Consider the following 14828-nt stretch of genomic DNA (forward strand, 5'->3'; position numbering starts at 1 on the left):
GCAGAGGAGTAGCGAGGAGAGAGATTAATTAGTCGGGCAGCAGAGTTAAGGATGGACTGGAGAGGTGCAAGGCCACAGAAAAGGATGTTGCAGTAGTCAAGGCGGGAGATCATGAGGGCATACACAAGCATTTTAGTAGATTGACGGTTGAGGAAAGGACGGATTCTGGAGATATGTTTGAGCTGGAGGCGACAGGAGGTGGTAAGAGCTTGGATGTGCAGTTTGAAGGACAGGGCAGAGTCAAAGGTTACTCCGAGGCAGCGGACTTCCGGTACGGGGGAAAGCATGATGTCGTTGATTGCGATAGATAGGTCAGGAAGGTTTCTGTCTCTCTTCTCCATCTTGTTCCCCTCTCTCTTCCTCCTCTCCATCTTGTTCCCCTCTCTCTCTTCCTCCTCTCCATCTTGATCCCCTCTCGCTCTTCCTCCTCTCCATCTTGTTCCCCTCTCTCGCCCTTCCTCTTCTCCATCTTGTTCCCTTCTCTATTCCTCTTCTCCATCTTTCCTCTCTCTCCATCTTGTTCCCCTTGCTCTTCCTCCTCTCCATCTTGTTCCCCTCTCTTCCTCTTCTCCATCTTGTTCCTCTCTCCCTTCCTCTTTTCCATCTTGTTCCCCTCTCTCCTCTCCATCTTGTTCCCCTCTCGCTCTTCCTCCTCTCCATCTTGTTCCTCTCTCCCTTCCTCTTCTCCATCTTGTTCCTTTCTCTCTTCCTCTTCTCCATCTTGATCCTCTCTCCCTTCCTCTTCTCCATCTTGTTCCCCTCTCGCTCTTCCTCCTCTCCATCATGTTCCTCTCTCTCTTCCTCTTCTCCATCTTGATCCTCTCTCCCTTCCTCTTCTCCATCTTGTTCCTCTCTCTTTTCCTCTTCTCCATTTTGTTCCCTTCTCTCTCTTCCTCTTCTCCATCTTGTTCCTCTATCCCTTCCTCCTCTCCATCTTGTTCCCCTCACTCTTCCTCCTCTCCATCTTGTTCCTCTCTATCTCCATCTTGATCCTCTCTCCCTTCCTCTTCTCCATCTTGTTCCCCTCTCCTCTCCATCTTGTTCCCCTCTCGCTCTTCCTCCTCTCCATCATGTTCCTCTCTCTTCCTCTTCTCCATCTTGATCCTCTCTCCCTTCCTCTTCTCCATCTTGTTCCTCTCTCTTCCTCTTCTCCATTTTGTTCCCTTCTCTCTCTTCCTCTTCTCCATCATGTTCCTCTCTCTCTTCCTCTTCTCCATCTTGATACTCTCTCCCTTCCTCTTCTCCATCTTGTTTCTCTCTCTTCCTCTTCTCCATTTTGTTCCCTTCTCTCTCTTCCTCTTCTCCATCTTCTTCCTCTCTCCCTTCCTCCTCTCCATCTTGTTCCCCTCACTCTTCCTCCTCTCCATCTTGTTCCCCTCTATCTCCATCTTGATCCTCTCCCTTCCTCTTCTCCATCTTGTTCCCCTCTCGCTCTTCCTCCTGTCCATCTTGTTCCTCTCTCTCTTCCTCCTCTCCATCTTGTTCCCCTCTCTCCCTTCCTCTCCATCTTGTCCCCCTCTCGCTCTTCCTCCTCTCCATCTTGTTCCTCTCTCTCTCCATCTTGTTCCTCTCTCCCTTCCTCTTCTCCATCTTGTTCCCCACTCTCTCTTCCTCCTCTCTCCCTTCCTCTTCTCCATCTTGTTCCCCTCTCTCTCTTCCTCCTCTCTATCTCCCTTCTCTCTCTTCTTCTTCCTCCTCTCACTTCTCTTGACTTTACTTTTTCCCTCACTTTACATCCGGGTTTTTCTCCCTTGGCAATGGGAACCGCATCACACCCCGTTCCTTAGGCAAAGTGAAATAAATTCGCCGCACCGACAAACGTCAAATAGTCCGCGGTTTCTTTCGCTCCTCTTTCCTTCCCCTTCACTCTGAGGTTAGACGTTTCCTCACCGATCAGGGGGTTTTCCCACCCGGGAAACATTCCGGTTAACTTATTGACCCTATTTGAGGAGCGGGAAGCCGATCTCTTTCCAATCACACCCCCCCTCTCTCCTCGCTCCCTCCGCTTCGCCGGCCGCTTTTTTTCCCCCCTCTTCGCTACGTCACAGCGCGCGCCCCCGTCACCCCTCCCTGCCTTGCTGATAGGACCCCGCGGGGACGCGCTTGGTAGTGGAGAAGAGAGTGCGGCGGAGGGATCCGGCTCCGGGTGCACTGCGGTTCGGGGAGGGAGAGAGTTCTTCTTCTTCTTTGGCCATCACTTTCTCTTTATTTATTTATTTGCCCTGACGGGGGGCAGTTATCTTCTCCCCCGCGCCCCCGGCTTTGTTCCGTCCCTCTTCTCCCGGCTTTCACTCTTCCCGTCACTGACTTCCCCCCTCTCCCTTTACTGGGGGGTCGTATCTGCCCCCAGCCTGTGGTGGGCCGGGGGGGGCGCTGTGAGGAAAGATGTGGCGGTGACAGCCCGGGCTTCTCTCCCATGAAAGAAGAGGAGAAGAAAGAACCGAGAAGAGGAGGAGGCGGCGGCGAGGGGAGCGTCCCCGGCGGCCCCCACCCCGGAGCGGGGTCCTCCTGCAGCAGGTGTGGGCCGGTGAGGGGGCGGCGTGCTGCTGGGGGGCGCTCGGGCCCGCGGCTGGGGGATGGGGCAGTGTGAGGGGAAACTTGGCTGCGCAGGCCGGAGTGGGCACAACTTGTGGGACTGCCACTTCCCGAGTGGGAGCCGCAGATTAGAGGAACTTCCCCGGTGTCACCTCCTGCATTGTACCTCCTGCATTGTACCTCCTGCATTGTCCTGCGGCCTCCACACAACTTTTACCTTCATTGTCAGCATGTGTTTGTCATTTTTCCAGCAGGCCCCCTATATCTCGTCCGTATGGCGGATTTTACGTTTTTTTTATTTTTTAATATATATATTTTTTGTGTGACGAGTCGCTGTTTTCATCGACACCATTCACTTTAATGACCTAAACCCCACGACTCCACCATTCGTGTCTTATCACGATCACCGCCTTCGCTGTGCCGTAAAAATGGCCGAACGGCGTGATTCTCTACGGCGACGCCAAACGGGGGTTCATTTATTTATTTATTTATTTATTTTTTGTAATTATTTTTTAAATTTTTTAGCTCTATTTTCTAAGTCCAGTAACTTTTTTAAAAAGTTTTCCATCAGTTGCGCCGTCCGAGGGTTTGTATTATTGCGCCGCGAGCTGTAGATTTTACTGGTACTGTTCTAGGGAAAATATGACGTTTTGACCACTTGTAATCGCTTTTATACATTACTGGCGGTTTGCATTGTGTGCGTGGTGATGTGTGTGTGTGTGTGTGTGTGTGTTTTTTTTTTTTTTTTTTTTTTAAATCAAAACATGAAGGTTAAATGTTGTTTTCATCAGACCTTTTAGTAGACTCCTCAATAACAATTTTTATTTATTTTTACCTGGAGAAAAAGGGCGATTTAAACTTTATCACTATTATTATTATTATTATGGTTGTTTTTATTCTTTTATTGCATTGTTATAATAATATATATTTCCCCCCCCCCAAAAAAAAAATAAAAAAAAAAAAAAAATATATATATATATATATATATATATATATATATATATATATATATATATATATATATATATATATATATATATATTTTTTTTTAATCCTTCTTATTCATCCACTTAGGCGACACATAATCACTTTTCCTATACACCGCAATATCTCTGGGCTTCATAGGAGCACAAAGATGGCGGCGGGCAAGAGCCTTCCATAGGCCCCCTGTCGCAATGGCGTTCCATCATCAGCCCTCTATCCATGTGGTTGCCCTTGGAAACAGACTGGTTTTGTCATGTGACCTAGTAGCTTAGTTGTATCTGTGGAATGGTTATGGCCCTTTATGACCGGAGGTCAGGTGGTCGCCCCTTACTGTCTTTTTGAAAGTGCCATCAAGCTCCTCTCCCTTTCCTACCAGGAGATGCTGATAATGCAGCCTATTTTAATAGAGGTAATGGACGCCACGTTTGCAGGACCTTTTGGGGTGGAAGTACTTGCTGACGCCCTTTAAAAGGATTGTCTGTGGTTTAAAAAAAAAAAAAAAGTTAAGGAGTAAGAAATGCAATAAATTAATAAGTGGAAAAAGAAAAAAAAGAGCATGAACCGCACATCCCAAAATCATACGTTGATCTAAAGCCGCTAGGCAAAAATTTAAATACTGAACATGAGGTTTTCAGTTTAACATTCTGATCAGACTGTATGAAGCCCACTGCCCCTTCACGGCAAACCTCGTAGTGGGTCCTAACGCCCTAACGGAGCGGAGCCGCGCGGCGACCACCGCCGCAGCGGCCATGCACCAGCAGGGCGGACGGCCTGTTGCCCCACAGCACCCATGCTGCGAGACTGAGCCCCCAAGACTCCAGACCGCGCCGCCCCACCAGCACAAAGCCACAGCAACAATGGCCGCCACACAGCACCAGCACCAAAATGAAGGGAGCATTTAAACTCACCTTCCTCCAGCTCTTCAGTGAGAGCCAAAATGGGCTAGACCCCTTACTTTGCAGTCTCCTGCTAATTAAAATCACCTGTGCCAAATGGGAGGAGTGCTGGTCCAAAAAAAGAGACAAGTACATGCTTTGTGGAAAAAGAAAAAAAAGAGCATGAACCGCACATCCCAAAATCATACGTTGATCTAAAGCCGCTAGGCAAAAATTTAAATACTGAACATGAGGTTTTCAGTTTAACATTCTGATCAGACTGTATGAAGCCCACTGCCCCTTCACGGCAAACCTCGTAGTGGGTCCTAACGCCCTAACGGAGCGGAGCCGCGCGGCGACCACCGCCGCAGCGGCCATGCACCAGCAGGGCGGACGGCCTGTTGCCCCACAGCACCCATGCTGCGAGACTGAGCCCCCAAGACTCCAGACCGCGCCGCCCCACCAGCACAAAGCCACAGCAACAATGGCCGCCACACAGCACCAGCACCAAAATGAAGGGAGCATTTAAACTCACCTTCCTCCAGCTCTTCAGTGAGAGCCAAAATGGGCTAGACCCCTTACTTACCTTACCCCTTACTGAAAACCTCATATTCAGTATTTAATTTTTGCCTAGCGGCTTTAGATCAACATATGATTTTGGGATGTGCGGTTCATGCTCTTTTTTTTTTTTTTTTTTTTTTTTTTTTTTTTTTTTTTTTTTTTTTTTTTTTTTCTTTTTGTACAATAAATTAATAAAATCACCGCTAGCACTTATGATCTGGTGGTTGTCGCCGGTCTTTGTTTACTTCCCTGCAGTGATGACACGTGAACAGTGCAGCAAATCTCAGGAAATACAAGGGATGACTGTGAGGATGATATCTGTTATTACTTTTAAGACCAACATTGGCTCATATGTAAAAGGCAATATGGTAGCGGACCACCACTTTAAACGCTATGTGCTGTATGGAAGTCAGCAACGTGATTGGCTGCAGGGGTCAGGTATATTTACAGAACGTGATCACTCCAACAAAGTAAACAGGAGCAGTAAGGGCGGGACCTGGTGAGTAGTTGTATTATTTTAATGCATTTCCTACAATTTGCTCATCGTGCTCAAGTCCCTGGACAAAATAAATAAATAAATATATATATATATATATATATATATATATATATATATATATATATATATATATATATATATATATATATATATATATATATATATATCACCAGCTTCCTGCAGCAGTGACTCTAGGACCCCGCTCCACCACAGCTGGTAAGCTACATTCGGATTGTAAGACAAAAGTGCTTTTTATTTATAATCCGAAAAATACAGTATATTATATATTCCTCTATATCAGTGTTTCCCAAACTCCAGTCCTCACGGACCCCACGGGTCATGTTTTCAGGATTTCCTTAGTATTGAGCAAGTAGTGGAAGTATCATCAAGGCATCAGGAATTGTCTCACCTGTGCAACACTATGGAAATCCTGAAAACATGACCCTTGGGGTCAGTGAGGACTGGAGTTTGGGAAACACTGCTCTATATGGAGTCTCCCTCTTAGGCCAGGTTCACATGATTGTATAAAAAATATTTCAACGTTTCACCTGAACGATTTTTTTCTCTCACTTGACATCCGTGTACTTTTTTTTTTCTTTCTCCTCTATGGCCAGTTAGTTTCCTATATTTCAATGTATGCCTTAGGCTATGTGCCCATGATCAGGATATAGCGGCATTTTGGACGCAGCGTATTTTCGCTGCATCCAAAACTCTGCGTTCTAGTCACACAGGTAAATCCGCATGTGTTCATTGAACCATGTGGATTTACCGCATGTAATGAATGGCTATGGGTGAGACTATGCAGCGCAGACTAGCGTCTCCTCCGGGGAAGTTTATGAAATGTCAAATAGAAGCACAGTGGGCATAGGATTTCTATAAATCCCATCCACTGTGCATGTAACTAGTGATGAGTAGTGTTGAGCATTCCGATACCACAAGTATCGGGTATCGGCCGATATTTGCGGTATCGGAATTCCGATACAGAGTTCCGATATTTTTGTGATATCGGAAGTTCCCAGTGTATGGTTCCCAGGGTCTGGAGGAGAGGAATCTCTCCTTCAGGCCCTGGGATCCATATTCATGTGTAAAATAAAGAATAAAAATAAAAAATAGGGATATACTCACCCTCTGACGCACCCTGGTTGTAACCGCTGCAACCGGCAGCCTCCGTTCCTAAGAATGAGCGAGTGAAGGACCTGCGATGACGTCGCGGCTTGTGATTGGTCGCGTGAGCGGTCACATGAGCAGTCACGCGACCAATCACAAGCCGCGACGTCATCGAAGGTCTTAACTCGGCATTCTTAGGAACGGAGGCACCGCTAAGAGCAGGGGCCGCCGGAGGGGTGAGTATATCAATATTTTTTATTTTTACTCTTTATTTTATACATGAATATGGATCCCAGGGCCTGAAGGAGTTTCCTCTCCTTCAGACCCTGGGAACCATTCCGATATTTTGTGTCCCATAGATATGCATTGGTATCGGCGAGATCCGATATTTTGCCGGTATCGGCCGATCCAATCCGATACCGATACCTTTGCATATCGGAAGGTATCGCTCAACATTAGTGATGAGCGAATATACTCGTTATTCGAGATTTCTCGAGCATGCTCGGGTGTCCTCCGAGTATTTTTTAGTGCTCGGAAATTTAGTTTTTATTTCCGCAGCCGAATGATTTACATCTGTTAGCCAGTATAAGTACATGTGGGGATTCCCTAGCAACCAGGCAACCCCCACATGTACTTATGCTGGCTAACAGATGTAAATCATTCAGCTGCGGCAATAAAAAGTAAATTTCCGAGCACTAAAAAATACTCGGGAGGACCCCCGAGCATGCTCGAGAAATCTTGAGTAACGAGTATATTTGCTCATCACTACATGTAACCTAGAGCGCAGGGGAGCTGCTTCCAAAATGCTGCTATTCCGGATCGTGGGCACATATCCTTAACCCCTTCACCCCCAAGGGTGGTTTGCACGTTAATGACCAGGCCAATTTTTACAATTCTGACCACTGTCCCTTTATAAGGTTATAACTCTGGAACGCTTCAACGGATCTTGGCGATTCTGACATTGTTTTCTCGTGACATATTGTACTTCATGATAGTGGTAAAATTTCTTCGATATAACTTGCGTTTATTTGTTAAAAAACGGATATTTGGCGAAAATTTTGAAAATTTCGCAATTTTCCAACTTTGAATTTTTATGCCCTTAAATCACAGACATATGTCACGCAAAATACTTAATAAGTAACATTTCCCACATGTCTACTTTACATCAGCACAATTTTGGAACCAAATTTTTTTTTTTGTTATTGAGTTATAAGGGTTAAAAATTGACCAGCAATTTCTCATTTTTACAACACCATTTTTTTTCAGGGACCACATCTCATTTGAAGTCATTTTGAGGGGTCTATATGACAGAAAATACCCAAGTGTGACACCATTCTAAAAACTGCACCCCTCAAGGTGCTCAAAACCACATTCAAGAAATTTATTAACCCTTCAGGTGTTTCACAGGAATTTTTGGAATGTTTGAAAAAAAGTTAAATGTTCATTTTTATTTACACAAAATTTATTTAAGCTCCAACTTGTTTTATTTTACCAAGGGTAACAGGAGAAAATGGACCCCAAAAGTTGTTGTACAATTTGTCCTGAGTACGCTAATACCCCATATGTGGGGGTAAACCACTGTTTGGGCGCATGGCAGAGCTCGGAAGGAAAGGAGCGCCATTTGACTTTTCAATGCAAAATTGACTGGAATTGAGATGGGACGCCATGTTGCGTTTGGAGAGCCCCTGATGTGCCTAAACATTAAAACCCCCCACAAGTGACACCATTTTGGAAAGTAGACCCCCTAAGGAACTTATCTAGATGTGTTTTGAGAGCTTTGAACCCCCAAGTGTTTCACTACAGTTTATAACGCAGAGCCGTGAAAATAAAAATTCCTCTTTTTTTTCACAAAAATGATATTTTAGCCCCCAGTTTTGTATTTTCACAAGGGTAACAGGATAAATTGGACCCCAAAAGTTGTTGTCCAATTTGTCCTGTGTACGCTGATACCCCATATGTGGGGGTAAACCACTGTTTGGGCGCATGGCAGAGCTCGGAAGGGAAGGAGCGCCGTTTGGAATGCAGACTTAGATGGATTGGTCTGCAGGCGTCACGTTGCATTTGCAGAGCCCCTGATGTACCTAAACAGTAGAAACCCCCCACAAGTGACCCCATATTGGAAATTAGACCCCCCAAGGAACTTATCTAGATGTGTTGTGAAAACTTTGAACCCCCAAGTGTTTCACTACAGTTTACAACGCAGAGCCGTGAAAATAAAAAATCTTTTTTTTCCCACAAAACTTATTTTTTAGCCCCCAGTTTTGTATTTTCCCAAGGGTAACAGGAGAAATTGGACCCCAAAAGATGTTGTCCAATTTGTCCTGAGTACGCCGATACCCCATATGTTGGGGTAAACCCCTGTTTGGGTACACGGGAGAGCTCTGAAGGGAAGGAGCACTGTTTTACTTTTTCAACGCAGAATTGTCTGGAATTGAGATCGGATGCCATGTCCCGTTTGGAGAGCCCCTGATGTGCCTAAACAGTGGAAACCCCCCAATTATAACTGAAACCCTAATCCAAACACACCCCTTACCCTAATCCAAACGGTAACCCTAACCACACCCCTAACCCTGACACACCCCTAACCCTAATCCCAACCCTAACTGTAGCCCTAGCCCTAGCCCTAGCAATAGCCCTAACCCTAGCCCTAACCCTAGCCCTAACCCTAATGGGAAAATGGAAATAAATACATTTTTTTTATTTTTCCCTAACTAAGGGGGTGATGAAGGGGGGTTTGATTTACTTTTATAGCGGGTTATTTAGCGGATTTTTATGATTGGCAGCCGTCACACACTGAAAGATGCTTTTTATTGCAAAAAATATTTTTTGCGTTACCACATTTTGAAAGCTATAATTTTTCCATATTTGAGTCCACAGAGTCATGTGAGGTCTTGTTTTTTGCGCGACGAGTTGAAGTTTTTATTGGTAACATTTTCGGGCACATGACATTTTTTGATTGCTTTTTATTCCGATTTTTGTGAGGCAGAATGATCAAAAACCAGCTATTCATGAATTTCTTTTGGGGGAGGCGTTTATACCGTTCCGCGTTTGGTAAAATTGATAAAGTCGTTTTATTCTTCGGGTCAGTACGATTACAGCGATGCCTCATTTATATCATTTTTTTATGTTTTGGCGCTTTTATACAATAAAAGCTATTTTATAGAAAAAATAATTATTTTGGTATCGCTTTATTCTCAGGACTATAACTTTTTTATTTTTTTGCTGATGATGCTGTATGGCGGCTCGTTTTTTTGCGGGACAAGATGACGTTTTCAGCGGTACCATGGTTATTTATATCCGTTTTTGATCGCGTGTTATTCCACTTTTTGTTTGGCGGTATGGTAATAAAGCGTTTTTTTGCCTCGATTTTTGTTTTTTTTTCTCACGGTGTTTACTGAAGGGGTTAACTAGTGGGACAGTTTTATAGGTTGGGTCGTTACGGACGCGGCGATACTAAATATGTGTACTTTTATTGTTTTATTTATTTAGATAAAGAAATGTATTTATGGGAATAATATTTTTTTTTTTTTCTTTATTTAGGAATTTTATTTTTTACTTATTTTTTTACACATGTGGAAATTTTTTTTTTTAACTTTTTTACTTTGTCCCAGGGGGGGACATTACAGATCGGTGATCTGACAGTGTGCACAGCACTCTGTCAGATCTGCGATCTGCTGTGCAGGGCTGCAGGCTTACCAGCGCCTGCTCTGAGCAGGCACTCGGTAAGCCACCTCCCTCCCTGCAGGACTCGGATGCCGCGGCCATCTTGGATCCGGGACCTGCGGCGAGGAGGGAGGTAGGAGTCCCTCGGAGCAACGCGATCACATCGCGTTGCTGCGGGGGTCTCAGGGAAGCCCGCAGGGAGCCCCCTCCCTGCGCGATGCTTCCCTATACCGCCGGTACACCGCGATCATGTTTGATCGCGGTGTGCCGGGGGTTAATGTGCCGTTGGCGGTCCGTGACCGCTCCTGGCACATAGTGCCGGATGTCAGCTGCGATATGCAGCTGACACTCGGCCGCGCTCCCCCCGTGAGCGCGGCCGATCGCGTATGACGTACTATCCCGTCGGTGGTCATACGGGCCCACCCCACCTCGACGGGATAGTACGTCAGATGTCAGAAAGGGGTTAAAAGTGGCTGCTGTACCGCGTCTCCGTACGGCACTAGATTTTGTTTTTGCACACCCATAGTCTTGAATCGGAGAGTCTCATCCAATTTATGGAAGAAACTGGTGCAAGATGCGTTTTTTTTGAAATTTTTTTTTTTCCCTTCACACGCAGATTTGGTCAGTGAAAAAAAACTCATCTGCACTGCCCAATGAAAAACATTGATCCGAATGCTGAACATTTTTTTTTCACAGACGGCACTTGGATTGAAAATAGGGTTGTGTGAACGAGTGTAGGACAGTAACAATGATAGTCAATGGGAATTTCAGAATTGCTGTACACATGCTGCAGAAAAATCCACGCGGATTCACTTTTTTTTTCTTCCACAGCATGTCAATTCTTTGTGCGGAAACGCAGCGTTTCTGCACCCATTGACTATACATTGAGTAAGGCAAATCTGCACATCAAAAAACGCATGACAATCCGCAAGAAATCCGCATTAAATCCGCAAGCATTTTGGCCAGCGTTTTCTGCCAAAAGATTCAGATTCTGTGTGGAAAGTTCCGCAGGCCAATCGGCAACGTGTGCACGTACCCTTAGGGTATGTTCACACGTTGCGGAATGGTTTGCGGATTTTTTCGCACTGATTTTGGTAAATCCGCAGTGCGGATTTACTGCAGAATTACCTCGTATTTACTGCGGTTTTTGTGCGGTTTCCACCTGCGGGTTTACACCTGCAGTTTTACACCTGCGGATTCCTATTGAGGAGAAGGTGTAAACCGCTGCGGAATCCGCACAAAGAATTGACATGCTGCAGAATAAACAACGTAGCGTTTCCGTGCGTTTTTTTTCCGCAGCATGTGCACTGCGGATTTTGTTGTCCATAGGTTTACATGGTACTGTAAACTCATGGAAAACTGCTGCGAATCCGCAGCGGCCAATCTGCGAATCCGCAGCAAAATGCGCAGCGTGTGCACATACCCTTAAAATGAGCTTTGATAATGTAGCTTTGGCTGTTACTAGAGTGTAAATCATTGTAATTAAAGAATAAATTGTGTGGTTTGTTTGCAACTTGTAATTGTCTTACAGTTGCAATTTGGATGTGAAAAACAAAAAAACAGGTTGGAAGTTAGTTGTACATCATATATATAGCTTTCTATGATGACAGTCATGCAATGTGTGACCTGCGGCCAAAAATCTAGTGTGTTTGAAGTTTTGGCAGGTTTCTAGACTGGACGTGGGTCCTCATGACTGGAACTTGGTATCTTCATGAGAGTGATAAGTTTGGGTCTGGAGACCTGCAACTGGTCCTTAGCTTACAGCCTGTGCTTGGACCATGAAACTCTGATGTATGATCCAATTTATAGGTGCATTGTGCATTTTGATATTGTAAACTTCATGATGTGTGACCAGTAAAGCTGTGTAACCCGAGCCTAAAGAAAACCAATGTGCATGGGCAGCTAAACTTAACACTGTTTTATCTGTAGATCTTAGTTTATGACAGGATCTACTGATAATCTATAGGTGCAAGCAGTTTTGTTTTCTTTCTTGTCCAGTTCGCCATTGTTTTTTTTGCCATTTCATTTGTAGCTATGTGATTATGGGTTCAGTAACTCCCAGTGAATAACGTTCATCCTGCAGTTGTCTAATATCTGTGGAAAGTTTACGATTGTTAAATATCTGCAGTAATTTTCTACAGAGATGCTCACCAGGGTCACTTGAGACAAATTTTCAGTTTGTCCCTTTTAGAATAGGTAGTGTAAACTTGATTCTATACTAAAAGAAAGCATTGGCCGCGAAGGTCCTGAAGAAAAATTCAACTGTAAGGTACATGGGGTCCCAACGCCTCCCATAGTTTGTCATGTGCCACATAGCTCAGCGTTACAGTCTGTTGTTTATCTAGTGCCAAAAACCTAAAACATCTGCATCAAAGTGCATGGCAAAGCCGTGTTTCTGTTTTTGGGTGTATTATATTTCTCATGATACGGTTGAGTTGTTTTTCAAACGTTGAAATGGCGCAAAACATTAATTGCGCACTTGTTAACCACTAATCAATGATCCATTCACAATACGGCTACCTTGCATTGGTTCCTGCAGTTTTCTTATTTTTCATGGCCTACACAGTATTTATTTTTCTGATGCAGAACCAATTTGCAAAAATGCTGGTCTTTCCTCTAGTCTACTGCACATGGCAAGAAAGTACATAAAAGTCCTAAAGTTATAAATTGCCTACAACTGAATTACTGTGATATAGTTTAGCCAAACTTGCAGTTGCATCTATAGGAAGCAAATTTATCAGTAACTCTGTAAAGTTGTGCACCTACCGCATGTCTCCTCTACATGGTGAATAAAATCTCAGAGCAGAAATTGACTTGTGTGTGTGTGGATTTTATAATATACGCTGCCTGTCAATATTGTCTGGATTTTCTTTTGTGAATGTCTTTTTGACATGCAAAGGGTAAAATCTGTGGCAAATTCCTCGAACATCTGCATGTGAAAATCTGCAGCCAATCTGCTGTATGTGAAAGTCTGTAAATAAGACATTATGCAACTTGTTTTGCGCAAAACTGTAGTCTGGTATAGCAAATGATTCCACCTCTGACATACGATGGGCTCAGACATCAGGTAGGAGATACTTTTGGCTGCTCACGTGTTGAGTCACAATGCTATTCTGTTGGTTATGATGGCTTCTGCTGGGTACAGCTGTTCTGCAGTCATGTCGTCCACTGGTCCCTAACGTTTCTAAATTTGAGATCCACATTCATCTCCCCCCTCAGAGTAATGACACCCAGGGCCCCCTGAGTCAGTATATTAAGAACCAGGGCCTATCCTATCCCCATTCAGATCTGCTCTTCTGTGTGTGACTACTCGCAAAAGTCACCATCTGGAGAGCTGCTCTGTATGCCAGCCACACGTCTCCTAAGCCACAGGTTGGAGATCCCTGATCTAGGCGTACCTTCCATTATGGAAAGTTTGTATATTCCCAGCTGATTGATTGGTGTGAAATGATCAACAAATAACAATTCAGGGTTGAAGAAAAGTTCCCCTTCCTGTCTTTGGTTTTTGACCGACTTGGCCTATAGCATCGTGTTGCTAGTGTGACAGAATTTGCATTCACCAATGTCTCCTTTTTGTAGCGCAGTAGTGATGATGGAAATGTTTGTTTTTGTGACGAATAAGGCCGGGGTCAGATAAATGTTGTAGTCATCGGGCCAGTCCTGTTCACATCACGAACGTGTGGGGGAGCTGCAGTCCATTACACGCATTATTCTCGTCCATAAAACAAGAATATGTTCTGTTGAGTTTACGTGCAGCAACAGTGAGAACACTGCCCCGAGAGACACCATGACCGTGAGCATTTGGTGACAACTCCACAACTTTTTAAACTAACAGAAAATCACAAAATGTTATCTTACGAACATTTTCCAAATCTTTGTATATGGAATCCTATTATTTGCTATAGGTGTATCAAAGCCCACAAATTGTGATGACGAGTCATTCACAGGTTTCGGTTTAATGTAATTTTGCAAGAAATAAATGAGTGAGTAGTTCACTGTGTGACTGTACATAACAATCCACTAATTCCCACTTATCGCCATTGGCTGCGGCAGATCAGGACTTATACAGTGCTACTCCTATTCTATAGGGTTCATTATTATGAATCCATATGTATGCAGTGCATGGTGTCTCTGTAAGGCCAGATTTTTTTTATTACTGTGGCCAAGATTATCCAACCTAACTTTCTGAATCCAATCCTTATAGATTAGTCTGTAGTTTTGAGGCCATGAAAAGTTTCTAACCGGGATTTTGCTGGACATGGACCGGTTGAGTAGATACGCTCCATGGAAGTTAATGGAAATTAGTGGAAAGTATTGTAAAAGTTCTCATTTGAATGATCTTATGAGCGAATATATTTGTAAGGCTGGGGCTATATTGTGATGTTAGACACGTGACAACTTTAATAGCGATTTGCAGAACACTTTTTTTTTTTTTTTAAGGTCTCCTTTATATTCACTTTTTTTTTTTTAACGTTATTAAATGCAAGTAAACATTTGTTTGCATTTTGATATCTTTTAAATATTTTCAGTTACTTTAATGTATTTTTTTTTTTTTTTTAAATTCTGTTAAGCGCTTATAAAATGCTTTCGACTCTGCAAAAACT

General features: G+C 43.9%; 1 protein-coding gene across 9 annotated transcripts in view; it reads left to right on the top strand.

Annotated features, from left to right (window-relative positions):
• The first annotated feature begins 2052 nt into the window (after positions 1 to 2052).
• Positions 2053 to 14828, top strand: part of PHF21A (PHD finger protein 21A) — a 121884-nt gene continuing 109108 nt past the window's right edge. For 6 of the 9 annotated variants that reach the window (XM_077286931.1, XM_077286935.1, XM_077286933.1 and 3 more), the window contains exon 1: positions 2105 to 2517. The gene's annotated coding sequence lies outside the window, so the exon portion shown is untranslated. Of the gene's footprint in view, positions 2518 to 14828 lie in introns of all 9 variants that reach the window. The other 3 variants (XR_013221448.1, XM_077286929.1, XM_077286927.1) reach the window with 2 other exon arrangements.

The sequence above is a fragment of the Ranitomeya variabilis genome, chromosome 2, assembly GCF_051348905.1.
Source record: "Ranitomeya variabilis isolate aRanVar5 chromosome 2, aRanVar5.hap1, whole genome shotgun sequence".
Classification (NCBI taxonomy): domain Eukaryota; kingdom Metazoa; phylum Chordata; class Amphibia; order Anura; family Dendrobatidae; genus Ranitomeya; species Ranitomeya variabilis.